This window comes from Humulus lupulus, chromosome 5 (assembly GCF_963169125.1).
Source record: "Humulus lupulus chromosome 5, drHumLupu1.1, whole genome shotgun sequence".
Lineage (NCBI taxonomy): Eukaryota > Viridiplantae > Streptophyta > Magnoliopsida > Rosales > Cannabaceae > Humulus > Humulus lupulus.
In genome coordinates, this window is record NC_084797.1 from 177,553,621 (window position 1) to 177,567,855 (window position 14,235).

General features: G+C 33.0%; 1 long non-coding RNA gene and 2 other non-coding genes across 3 annotated transcripts; 2 read left to right on the top strand and 1 right to left on the bottom strand.

Moving 5' to 3' along the window:
- The first annotated feature begins 204 nt into the window (after nt 1-204).
- LOC133833847 (uncharacterized) lies at nt 205-2,800 on the top strand. Its single transcript, XR_009893168.1, has 7 exons — nt 205-290; nt 486-567; nt 1,189-1,274; nt 1,465-1,531; nt 1,666-1,728; nt 1,894-2,198; nt 2,723-2,800. It is a non-coding gene; the product is annotated as an uncharacterized LOC133833847 (long non-coding RNA).
- A 4,667-nt stretch (nt 2,801-7,467) lies between these two features.
- Nucleotides 7,468-7,574, bottom strand: LOC133781157 (small nucleolar RNA R71). Its single transcript, XR_009869951.1, has one exon. It is a non-coding gene; the product is annotated as a small nucleolar RNA R71 (small nucleolar RNA).
- Nucleotides 7,575-13,211: 5,637 nt separating this feature from the next.
- Nucleotides 13,212-13,318, top strand: LOC133781151 (small nucleolar RNA R71). Its single transcript, XR_009869945.1, has one exon. It is a non-coding gene; the product is annotated as a small nucleolar RNA R71 (small nucleolar RNA).
- Nucleotides 13,319-14,235: the final 917 nt, after the last annotated feature.

Here is a 14,235-nt window from a genome sequence, read left to right on the forward strand (position 1 = left end):
TTGGAAAACGAATTATCCGTAGGGAGCTTTACTAACATTTGAACACTTTTATTTACATTTCTGTTTGGAAATTGTATTTTTAGAAGGGGAAAGAAAAAAAAATAGAATTTCAAGGGATTTCATTTTCTCTTGTTTATTTATTTTTTACATACAAAAAATGAACTTATACACTAAAGAATATTTGTGCTTGTCATTTTTTCCCCAGATTTTCAAACATCTTACTACCTTGAGGTGCATACACAGATCCTTGTATTGCTATATGAATTGAGGGCAACTTAATTTTCTTATTGGTATAGCACTTTACAATATCTTTTTCTTAGTTGTAAATCTGATTTTTTAAACATACTGCTGCTTGAAGTATATTTTAAGGAATATTTTATTCATTATTGCAACAGTTTCTCTCGCTCTTTTTCTTGTTGCACTTGTTCATAGTTGTTATGAATGAATGGTTTAAAATATTTATTATACTTACAACTGCATGAAAGCCTTAACGTACATGGTGGGGCTGTATCATTGGGACACCCATTAGGATGCAGTGGAGCTCGTATCTTGGTCACATTGTTAGGGGTAATCTATAAGCTTCCCTTCTCTTGCAATGCATTCCTAGTTTGACATTCTAATATCATTTATATAGTTCTCTGGTTTTGTTTACATGTTTTCTTAATGATCTAAAGTCATAGTTCGTGGTCATATCTAAGCTTATGCTTTCTACATATACTCATGTGAAGTGATCTCGTGTTTGTCATTTATTCTTTTAAATTTCTTTCATATGGGTTCATCACTATCTTTTTTTTTTTCTCCCCCTATTTTTTTTTGGTTGTTGGGTTGGGAAAAATAGACCATTCTTAAAACCTTATAAATTAAGCTCATTTTAACAGGTTGGTAGGCTTTGATAATGATACCGCTTGTAATTTTTTCTGTTTGGATTTTTTTAAATGCATGTAATGAAATATGAATATAATTTAGTAATGCATTTGAACTATCTAACATTTTCTTTGCTTGAATTTTTTTAGTGTAAAAGTTGAATTTGTCAGATTAGTCTTAGTGTCCAGTCTTTAAAGTTTAATTGGAGAGTGAAATATAAAATGAACTGCAATTTATTGGATTCAAAACTTGGACAGTGTATTATACTAAACTATTCGGTTCTTATCATTACAAAATGATTTGCTGTTGTCTATCCTTGTGCAGATCTCTACAAATTTTTATTCTCCAAATATGAATGTTGTCAATGAGAACTTCCTCCCTCTGCTCAAACGCCTTGATGACTGCATAGTGTAAGGGGATGCTATTTACATCATATATATTTATGTATCTATTTTTGCTACTTTAGTTGCATTCATTAAATATTACTTGTGTCGTACCATTAATTTATATGTTGATTTAGGGAATTACTAGCATATTTTGTTGAGACATTTATTTTCTCAATCAACTTGATGACCTTAAACATTATCTACTTTATATTAGGTATGTAGAAAACAATCCACAGTATGCTGAATCCGGCGTTTACTTACTCAAATTTTGACAACTGCAGGTAGAAACAAATTTATGCAGTCTCGAGCATTGGGTATGATTGACAACTGCAGGTATAACGTTACATTTTTGCACATTCTTCCACTAAAATTTGTTTCCATTTCCAATAATTGAGTAATTTTTTTGTTATGACAGTCTCGAGCATTGGGTATGATTCGCTCTCATGTACTTTCTGTACTCAAAAGTGCGTCTTCTCAGGTAAAATAATGTAGGGGTTGAATTAATGCACTCCATTGTTTTGTGCTGTTTTGTTGGGTTGGTAGACCTCTGTTTCTGTCTCCTTTTGGTCTTAAAGCAAGTGCTCTGTTTGTTACCTAAAAAAGAAAACATTCTGGTTCTATATTGTTATTGTTTCTTCATCAGGTTCAGTCAGCAATCCGGAGCAATAGTAGCAGCAAGGCATCTCTTGCTGAGGGTGTAGAGGCATCTGTTATATATGTTCATTTCAAGGCAGCGGCAAGTGAGGTACTGTTTCTTTCTTAGCGATTCTTTTTTATTAAGACTCCTGTTTGGTCAGTAATGATATGTAATTAAATCTCCTCTGCTGTAGGTTCATGCGGCCAGAAACTGCACAAGGCATATTTGTTAACTTCAAAGACTTGTACTATTACAATGGGAACAAGCTTCCTTTTGCTGCTGCTCAAATTGGCCAGGCTTTCAAAAATGAGGTTCTTAATTTTCTTATCTTTGGACTTTAGCACTTATGTTTGCATAGGATGCTCATATTATTTCTAATTGGTAACGGTTCTTTGTAACTAGTAATTTGGTCCTCTCCTTTCTTATAAGAATAGAAAATAGCCCTGTAATGTAGCTGTTGCATTCCTTAGTGCTATGCTTCTTTTGTGCCCAAAACTGTGTCCCATTGATTTGTGACAGTGTTGCAAGGTCCATTTTGTTTTTTAAATTAATTACTCTTAAGATATTTCCAAGTTTGCCAAGTAAAAAAAAAAGGTTTGCTTTATAAAAATATAAAAAGCAGCAATGTTTCTTCCTTTCTTATCCATCTGTGTAAAACTGTTATTGGAAAGGTTGTAATATTGGGTAGTGAGATCATTGAATGGGTAATTTTACCTAAAAGTTTCATCACATCTCTTGATTGTGAGCAACATAACTAGAATTTTGCTTTACTAATTGTGTCATAGTTTGATTTAGACAGGATAATTTCTAAAGGATTCTTCTGTTGTATGAATAGATATATGAACTGGGTTGGAACTGGGACAATTTAGAACTTCTAGCACAGGGTAGAAACTTCATGTTATTATAAATGGCAGTGTAAGTAACATCTCATTCAATGGAAGTCTTAAAGGCAGTGCTAATATAACAATAAAACTTTTCCTATAAGTCCTGCTAATTTAAAATTGTATTTGTCCTCTGTTTTTGCTAGTCTACTTAGTTTTGTTTCCTCAACTGAAATATATGAGCACTGCCCTGTTTTTGTTTCTCAGGCAAGTAAAAAAGCCTTGGATCTAGTTGCTCCAGTTTATAAGTACTGCCTTGTATCAGTATCTAACATATTAACTTCAACATGCCAAAATGAGGTTAGCTGTCTCCATTTTCAGCGTTCAAGTCTAGCGCTAATCCATATTGCAATTTTTTTTTCTACTTTTGGGTATAAACTTATATATGGCTCTTTCTTGCATGAAGTTTGGGGTGAATTTTAGTTAGTCATTTTAAAGTCAACACCATACGTTTGCTGTTTTAGCGTGTTCGAGTTAATGCATTTTCTTTCCTGATCATTAATTTTTTTATTTGAACAACTGACCCATTGTTTCTCATTTAATATATTTTAATTAATACACAGTCTAGGTTGCTGATTTGAAAGATTCTGTAAGCTTTATTCTAAGAATAAACGAATTGTACTGAAAAGAACTAAATCTTGCACAAAGTCTAGGTTAATTTGAGAAAACCTAGCCAAAACTCCCAGAGTAGAAATTCTAAACTTTAAACAGTAACCAAATTCTTCTATATATCTCTTCCAAGTATTCTCTTATACTATTTATAGACTAACAATAACACTTACTAGCCAACCAATAGAACTTGAGTAAATTTACAAGTCAACACACTAATCCTATATAGCTCTATTCAATATCTGATGCCTAACAAAATGTTTGCAGATCATATAGTTTTAGATGGCTTCTTTGATGTGATTACTGATTATTGGCATTTTAAGTTAATTTATATTGTAAATATATGCAGGTTTCTGCCAGTTTAGTCATGGTGCATTTGATTGAGAAATTAGCTGCTGGTGATACTGGAAGTTTATCTGTATCAATACTTTAGAAGATGGGCACCATGTCTAAAAAGGTTTGCTGCTTCCCTTTTAAGATTGGTATAGTTAGTTTAGATAAATAGTTCAGGCATGTTGTCCTAAATTAATTGGGAAGTATTGAGCTCTTTGAGGGCTCATTTTAACTAAAATCTTAACTGGAACTTGTTCACTTTCTTTCAGTTTTTCATAAATTTTAGGTAGCATAATATCTCTGTTTTTTTTAATTCCATTTGCAGGTTCAAAGTCATCCTGCTTTCTTTGAATTGTTAGCCCAATATTCACAGAGCGGTTATAGGTATTAAATTCATTTTTGTGGTAAATCAAAGCATATTGATTCATGATACCATTATTGAACTTCTGAAAAATCTTTGGAGCTTATTTGTTTAATGGTCATTAACTACATGAGGTGTTCCTCTTATTTAGTATTTTAATTTATATTAGACTGAGCATAAACTTCTTAGTTGCATGAGTGATCTTTTTGAAAGTTTTTTTAAGTTATGATAGGTTTCTTACATTTTGTGGTGTATCTCTCTGTTTAGAGATAGAGTTCATCTCTTAAATTAACAAAATTTTCCTTTAGATTAGATTGTATTAGTGTTGATAATCCAAAATTCTGTTAGTAACAGCTTTGTCTTAATTTTTTATTGCTTTGTTTGTCTTTATTTTGTTAATAAGGTCTCATTACTTGGAAAAAGTAAACAATCACACAGTATGCTTAGAGAGATAAATACTTGAAGTACTCTGTATTTGGAATCTTGGATTTACTATTTGTATGCCTGTGTGGATGTATCAGGTTTTCAATGGTGGAATTAGCTATTTTTTGCTATAGATATTATATAATTCTGAATACATTTTCCTGTTAGAATTGTAGTTATTTATCTCGTGTGAAGTGAGGGCATGAGTGTGTATTAGGGTATGTGTTTTTGTTAGTTAGTTATATAGTTTATGTCCCAACTGGCTGTTTTGAGTCATCAGACTCATCACCATAGAGAAACTCTCTACTGATTCTCTCTTATTTTATTGTTCATCTGAAAATTCCCTAGCTCTTTCTTGATAGCTCTCTTATTTTATTGAACTAAAACAGATAAGTATTTATCTTAGTTTTCCATTTTCTTCTTTTGAAGTTTTCAATGTATCATTTAAGAAAAGACTGTAAGTTTGTTGTTGTGGTGGCAAGAACTTTTGTTCTTAATAATAAAAGGACTTTTTTTTTTACAATGTGCAGGTATATTGAGATGATTTCTTTGGAGCAATTCTTGACAACATTTGTAGTTCAGGCCTTTAAAATGGACAAATGTATTTCACTAATTTTTGTATACATTTCTTGTTTTGTATTTAGTGATAAAGGAATCTAAATTGGGCATAAATTATGTTGTAATATGTTTTCTTAAGCCTAGACTAGTAGACTAAATATTGTAATTACATTTGAGTAATTAATAAAAATCTATTTATGTTACCTTATTTGGCTTCAACTTTCATATTTGTTTTCCTAGTTTTGTGTAAGTAAAAAAAGATTATGTTTTTCTAAGCTAATATAACACATGTGTTATACTAAAGTGTAGTATAACACAAAAAATGTGTTATACTAAAGTGTAGTATAACACAAAAAAAGTGTTATACTAAAGTGTAGTATAACACAAAAAAAGTGCTATATAATCGACTATAAATAACATAATTAAACACTTATCTATATATTAAAATAACACAGAAATTGTGTTATCGTTGACAGTACAATAACACATCTGTATAACACTGATAAAGTGTTATGTAAAGTACCCAGACCTACGATAACATAGTCGGTCTTAACACATCAGAAAGTGTTATCGTATGTTTTGATAACACATTTTCGGTGTTATTAAAAGCATTTTTTCTTGTAGTGATAATAAGTTTTTGATGAGGAAGGATGTTGAAAGGTTAAAATCTTAAAAAAATGGAAATAGAGTCCGGCAGGATGTTTAGGGCCGTGACTCTAGCAAATTCAGAGGGTTGAAGGTTTGCTGAAAGGAATTAGAGTCGCGACTTGGTCAATAGAGTCGTGACGCTAGAAGAAACAGAGTCAAAACCCAGGAGGTCCATGGAGATGCGGGCTGCGACCTGGGTTTAGAGGGTCGCGGCGCCTGAAGGGCTAACTAGATTTTGAAGTGCTTTAAAAAGACACGGGCCATGACCTAGGAAAGGCCAAGTCACGGCCCGCTAATGAAAAAAAAAAGAGGAATTCGTGTTTTTTAGTATAAATTCATACTTTATGTTTTAGTTAGAGTTAGGTAAGATTTTAATTACGAATTTAGAGAGTAAATTTAATTCTGAGACAATTTTTTCTGCACTTTCATATTTCTTCTTCAAGCTTTTAAATTTTATGTTTCTAAATAATTATTTTGTTGTTTTAGTCATGTCTGATATGAACTAAACACCTATTTCTAGTGATTAATGTAGTCACTTGGATTTTTATTTAATTTTATTATAATGTTCTATTGATCCTTTCTTTATTCTAATTTATATAATGTTTGCTTAATGCTCGTAAATCTATGATTAATATTTGCTTGATTTATGATTTTGATTCAAAATTCAAAAATGAGTAATGAATATGCTATTGTAATATAGACATAGGTTACATATTGGACGAAAGTCCATGTATGGCTTGTGTAGCAATTAGGTTTCTATGCTTAATGACTGCTATATGTTTAAGTTTATCACAGAGATGTAGAAAACCTGCATATAGGTGGAGATCTTATATCTTGAAAAAGAATAGGAATCGATTTATGTTAACCTGCTATTAGAGTAGGAAGAAAGAAATTTAAAATTGATTAATAGAGTTAATAAAATGAAAAGTTGATGAAGTTAATACCCTAGGTCTTTTTATTATTGATTTTCATCTTTTGATTAATTGTTTTATTTACAATTGTTTAAATTATGTTTGTAATTCTATTTATTCATCTTATTTACTATCTATATTACTTGAATCGATTACGTATACTTGCGTATCATATTTTCGCGATCAAGTTTTTGGCGCCGTTGTCGAGGACTTAATTTCCAATATCAAAATTAATTGTTTTTCTTTCTAATTTGGTTTTTATATTTTACACTCATTCGGATCGAAGTTATATTGTGTTTCAGGAATTATTTGTAAATGCAGGGAAGTAGAAAAAATGAACTCATACAGGTAGATCTTGAAATTGAGAGAACATGCAGACAAAATCGAAAGATAAAGAGAAGGTTGGATTTTTCCATGGCTGAGAACGTGAGTAACGGTGTCAACAACAATGCAAATCTGGGTAATGCGGGTAACGTAGCAGCTAAGGCTGACCGACCGTTCAGAAATTATGTACTCCCTACTGGTACGGGGATACATTCAATTATTCGTCCTCCTACTGCAGAGGCAAATAATTTTGAGATAAAACCCTCGATCATTCACATGTTACAAAATTGTGTACAATTTGGGGATTGCCAAACGAGGATCCAAATCTCCATATTACCAACTTTTTAGAGTTGTGTGTGACATTCAAAATGAATGGGGTGAGTAACGATGCTGTAAGATTAAGATTATTCCCAATTTCGTTAAGAGACGGAGATAAAGTTGGTTGAATTCATTCAAAGACAATTCTATAGTCACTTGGGAAGACTTGGCTCAGAAATTCCTTGGTAAATATTTTCCTTCTGCAAAGTCAGCCAGATATAGAGGAGAGATTAATAACTTCCATCAGCTGGATGGGGAGTCTATATATGATGCGTGGGAACATTTTAAAGAGTTGCAAAGGAAGTACCCACATCATGGAATAGAGAAGTGGCTACTAGTGCACACATTTTACAATGGTTTGGGGGGAAATACAAGGACAGTTATTGATGCAACACCAGGATGAGCGTTTATGAGAAAAAGCGCTAATGAAGCTTATGAATTACTGGAAGAGATGGGCATGAATAACTAAAATTGGCCCACTGAGCGTGAGAATAAGAAGGTGGCAGGAGTCTTATAGGTTGATCCTAGTGCTTTATTGACCGCTTAAGTGGCAGCTCTAACTAAGCAATTGCAGCAGACTGACCTCGTCATGCAAGTACAAAATGTAATGAGTTGTGAGATTTGTGGGGATTCACATTCTTATGAACAATGCCCGAGCACTGGTAGTTGCTCAATAGACGTAAAAAAATTTCCTTTGGAACATGCATATGTTATTGGTAACTTTCCAAGACCAGCACTCAACACTTACTCAAATTCATATACTCCTGCATGGAAGAATCACCCTAACCTGTCTTGGAAAAATAACCAAGGGTTACAACCGCAGTATCCACAATACCCACCTCATCAGCCAACTTATGGACTACATTCTAGGCCTATTATGATCCAAACCCACACCTATCTCATCCACCACCACATCCTCCAATGAACACACCTACAACACAACCTGAAGTACAACCCGATGTACTGAACTAGTTCATGATCAAAACCAGGGCATCTATTAGGAGTTTGGAGACTCAAATGGGGCAGTTGGCTACTTTGATGACAAACCGTGCTCTAGGGGACTTACCAAGAACTACTGAGGTAAACCCAAAAGAGCAGTGCAATGCAATATCCTTGAGGAGTGGCAAGGAGTTAAAAGAGCCAAAACTGGTTGATAAGGAGAAGGAAGTGAGTGGGTCAAATGTTACTGAGAACTTAGAAAAGCAGCCATAACTAATTAAAGATCACCATATAAAGATCTCATATCCTTAGAGGCTTCAAAAGAATAAGCTTGATAAGCAGTTTTCTAAATTTTTGGATATCTTTCGAAAGCTACACATCAATATCCCGTTTGCTGAGGCACTTGAACAAATGCTAAGTTATATGAAGTTTATGAAGGAAATTTTATCAACGAAAAGGAAGTTGTGGGACTATGAGATAATGACATTTACTGAGGAGTGCAATGTGATAATTCAAAAGAAACTACCTCCCAAGCTTAAAGATCCTGGTAGTTTCAATATACCATGTTCTATAGGGGGCCAAAAGCTTTATGTGATTTAGGGGCCAGTGTGAATCTAATGCCTCTATCAATCTTTCGGAAGTTGAATTTGGGAGAAGCTCGACTTACTACTGTGTCTTTGCAGATGGCAGATAGATCAGTCAAACATCCTCGTGGAGTGATTGAGGATGTATTGGTGAAAGTGAATAAATTCATCTTTCCTACAGACTTTATTATTCTAGATATGGAGGAAGATGACAATATTCAAATAATACAGGGCAAGCCATTCTTGGCTACTGGTAGGGCTTTAATCAATGTAAAAAAGGGTGAGTTAAAGTTTCGAGTGCAGAAAGAGGAGGTACTATTTAATGTTTTTGCAGCAAGGGAAATTCCAACTTGTTGTAGAGTTGACGTGGTAAAATGAGGAGAGAACAAGTTGGAAGTTTCTAACCAAAGATCCATGGCTTATAGTGGAATGCCAAAAGTGGGTCATCGTTTAAATAGGTTCTTTAGTGAGAGGATTCGAATGTTACATGAGCAGGGTAAAGTTCCACCAATTTATAATAACAAGAAACGAGGGCCAACTCATGACACTATGGCTCTCAAGGATGTGAGGAGTGGACTTGATCCAAGTTGAATATGAAAGAAAACAAGCGTCCGACTAAATGACGTTAACGACAGCGCGTTTGGAGGCATTCCAATCTTTTATTAGTTTTATTTATGTTTTGGATTATGAACACTTTAATTTTAGTATTTTGTTTATTTATTTTTAATTGATTTTAATTTTTATTAAATATGAGACTAATTTGAGTTGCAGTGCTACTTTGAGCTCCAGCATAATGAATTATGGGCTAACCAAAATTTTTTTTTTTTCCCCATTTTTGATTCACCATTTCGATCTGTATCATTTTAAGCAGTCTGAGGTCTCAGGTAAGTTTCTTTTTCCTTAGCTTTTATTCAAAAATTGGGGACAATGTTTAGGTTAAGTTTGGGGGAAGGAATTTATTGTTTTGTACATATTATGTTTTTTTGTTAGTCGTGTTGTTTTGTGTTTGTTATGTTTTGTCTAGGTTGTTTAGAGTGTTAGTTGAATCAAGTTGACAATGATTAGCCAATGATAATATGATTGAATGATGTGTTGTATAAATTGAATGGGAATGAAGCTATAAAAATCTGTGTGGTTGGTTGAATATTTCTTACCATGTTTACATGGGTCTAAGTTGAGAGCTTAATCATGATCTTTTTTAATAAATTTTGTGTAATTGAACAATTTTTATGCTTGCTAAATGTTGATTTTTTTTTTTTTATGAAAATGTTGTTATCCTAGAACTTGTTTGCTTGCTATTTGAGACGAAATCCTAGATGATGCATGTTTAAGAAGATGATTTAGGCAATTCTTTGGAACGTTTGAGCCTTTCAAACCAACCTTAATTTATTAAATCCTTAGTTACCCAATTTTGAGCCTAAGTTGATTGTTTTTTTGTTTGACACTTATTTTGAGCTTATTTGAAACTTTGTTATTTTTTCTTCCCTTTGATATACCATGAGCATATGAAAAGTAATTGGGGATGGTTTGTAATGAGATTTATTTGTGGAACTTTGTGTCAATAAAAGAAGAAAAATTGAGAGAAGAAAAAAATATATGGAATATGAACTACACTTCAATTGAAATACGAAGAAATAAGTTTGGGGAAGTGTAGTATCATTAAAAGAATATATTTTTATGAATTCTCTCTCAAAGCAAGAAAGATAGAGAAATTTGGGATTGTTTTTGGGGTTTGCAAGTTGATACAAGATTGGTTTGTGTGCTTATGGTATATTTGGGCCTAAATGACTTTTTCATCTACCTTTACCCAAGCCATTCAATTATAAGCTGTGAAAGTCCTATTGATTTCTAAGCATGTGTTTTCTACATTAGTGGAGATTAGTAAGTATAGCAAGCTTATGGGATACTGATATTAATTGATTGTAATGAAAAAAAAATTGGTGAGCATGAGTTGATTTGAATACATTTTATTTATTAATCATGATTTTGAAAGCTTTTATTTTTGTTTGGACTTAAGTGAATTGGAAGAATGTTTTGACTGAAATTCTGGATTATAAGTTGATTTTCCAGAAGATTATATAAGTGTGTTAGTCATCATAGCTTGAGGCGTGAATTATTGTTGTCGGCTTGATTCAAGTGTGTTTGTTGTCTAGGCTTGTTTTGATTCCTTTGTTCGAGGGCGAACAAAGAGTAAGTTTAGGGGAGTTTGATAACTCCATTTTAGTGTCATTATAGGATGTGTTTTTGTGGTAATCTTGAGTATTTTTGTTTGTTTTGTGCAAGATTATGCTTGTGTTTGTCTTTGTTGTAAGTCGGTGCGTTGCATAATGAGATAATGTGAAAAGAAGAGAAATGGTGAAAAAAGGAGCTTTTAGTGGTTGCTTAACTCAAAATTGGCGTTAAGGATGAGTTATAATAAGTTTTTGATGAAGGAAGGATGTTGACAGGTTAAAATCTAAAAAACTGGAATTAAAGTCGCGACATGGTGTTTAGGGATGCGACTCTAGCAAAGTCAGAGGCTGAAGGTTTGCTGAAAGGAATTAGAGTCGCGACTTGGTCAACAGAGTCGCGGCGCTAGAAGAAACATATTTTGAAGGGCTAACCAAGTCGTGGCCCACCTATGAAAAAAAGAGGAATACATATTTTTTTAGTATAAATTCATACTTTATGTTTTAATTAGGGTTAGGTCAGATTTTAATTACGAATTTAGAGAGTAAATTTGATTTTGAGACAATTTATTTTGTACTTTCATATTTCTATTTCTTCTTCAAGCTTTTAAATTTTATGTTTCTCAATAATTATTTTGTTGTTTTAGTCATGTCTGATATGAACTAAACACCTCTATCTAGGGGTTAATGTAGTCACTTGGATTTTTATTTAATTTTATTATGATGTTCTATTGATTCTTCTTTATTCTAATCTATATAATGTTTGCTTAATGCTAGTAAATATCTGATCAATATTTACTTGATTTATGATTTTGATTCAAAATTCGAAAGATGAGAATTGAATATGCTATTTTTATATAGACATAGGTTACATATTGGACGAAAGTATCTATATGGCTTGTGTAGCAATTAGGTTTCTATGCTTAATGCCTACTATATGTTTAACTTTATCACAGTGATGTAGAAAACCTGCATATAGGTTGAGATCTTATTTCTTGAAAAAGAATAGGAATCAATTTATGTTAACCTATTATTAGAATATGAAGAAAGAAATTTAGAACTGATTAATAAAGTTAATAGAATGAAAAGTTGATGAAGTTAATACCCTAGGTCTTTTTATTATTGATTTTCATTTTTTGATTAATTGTTTTATTTACAGTTATTTAAATTGTGTTTGTAATTAGATTTATTCATCTTAATTTTACTTTCCAAATAGAAAGTAAAGAGCAATTACTGGTAATTGGATTATAGTCTTTATGGGAACGATTCTTATCTACTTTGCGTATCATATTTTTTGCGATAAAAAACTTTACAAATTGTTTATCTAAATTCTGCTTACGGAGTCTCCGAGGATACAGAATCATTATATGATGCTCAATGCTCACTGGTTGTACCACTTCTTTCTCTGCTAAGCCTTTAGTAACCTTCTCTTCACTAGAATTATTCTTTGCTATGCCTTGTTCCTTTTTCTCCTAACTCATCTCCTCTGGCTGATTTCTCTTGGGCTCCTCGTACTGTGTTCCACTTCTCAAGGTGATGGTTTGGCACTGTTCTTTAGGATTCACCTCAGTAGTGCTAGGAAATTTGTCTTGAGCACTATTCGTCATCAAAGTGGCCAACTGCCTTATTTAAGTCTCCAAACTCCTTATAGATGCCCTTGTCTCTTTCATGAATTGGTTCAGTGCATCAGGTTGTGTTTCAGGTTGTTTCATGGGCATTGGATGTTGTGGTGGTCTATTTTGTGGTTGATGAAAGCCCGATGGAGGTTGTTGGTAAGATTGTTGAGTGGGTTGATTATTTGTCCAAGAAAAATTTCAGCGGTTCTTCCAACCTTGGTTGTATGACATGGAAATAGAGTTATTGTTTTGTCTTTGGTAATTTCCTATAGCTTACACTTTTCCATGGGCATGTTATTCATATCTATGATAGGGAACTGATTTAGTGGATGGCTGCTACCACTTGCCTCACATAAATTCTCTATTTGCATGGCTTGGGATGGAAGAATGGTCTGTTGTAATTGTTTCGTTAAAGCTGCCACTTGTGCTGCAAGCATGGAAATAACATCCAATTCAATCATACCGGCCACATTCTTTGCCTGTCCCCTTTCAATTGGCCATTGGTAATTATTCATTGCCTTTTCCTCTAACAATTCATATGCTTCATTAGCACTTTTGTTCATGAACGCACCTCCTCCTGCAACATCTATTATGGTACGAGTAGTACCATTCAACCTATTATAAAATTTATGCACTAGCATCCACTTTTCTATACTATGATGTGGGCACTTCCTTAACATCTCTTTAATTCTTTCCCATGCATCATAAAATGATTCACCTTCCATTTGGTAGAAATTATTAATTTCCCCTCTCAACTTTGCAGCTTTTGCTGGAGGGAAAACTTTGCTAAGAACTTCTGGGCTAATTCCTCCCATATTGTGATAGAATTAGCTTGCAGGGAAATTAGCCAACTCTTTGCTCAGTCTTGTAGAGAAAATGAGAATAATCTAAGTCTAATTGCATCGTCACTCACCCCATTCATCTTAAATGTTTCACAAAACTCCAAGAAATTGGCTATGTGCAAATTAGGATCTTCCGTAGGCAACCCCCCAAACTGAACTGTAGACTACACCATTTGTAATATTGCTAGCTTGATCTCAAAATTATTTGCAGCAATAGTGGGGTGTCTGATGCATGAATGCACTCCTGTGACAGTAAAAAGTACATAATCTCTAAGTGTCCTTGGTCCTCGTTCCACAGGGACCTCTACAATATTTGGAATATTATTAACATTAGCAACATTGTTTGCTCCACTTTCTTGATTCTCATCCATGGCAAAATCAACCCTTCTCTTTTTCTTTCAGTTTTGCCTACAAGTTCTTTCAATTTCAAAATCTACCGGAATTATTTCCTTTTGTCTACTTCGTCGCATATACCAATAATTCCTGAAAACACAATACAGCCACAAACCGAATGGGTACTAAAAATAAAAACCAATTTAGAATAAAAATCAACTATATTGATATTAATAATACAGTCCCCGGCAAAGGCGCCAAAACCTTGTTGTGAAATTTATGTACACAAGTATACGCAATCGTAACAAGTAATACTTTAGTAAGTAAAGTATCATTCCCACGAAGACTGTTACTAATTACCAAAATTAATCTTTGATTTTAATTGATTGAAAATTAATAAATTCTGAATTTATAAAACTAAAACACTAAAACAACCAAATAGAACATTAGATAACTCAATATTAAATATTAATTCATTGGATTAATATTAATTTCATCAA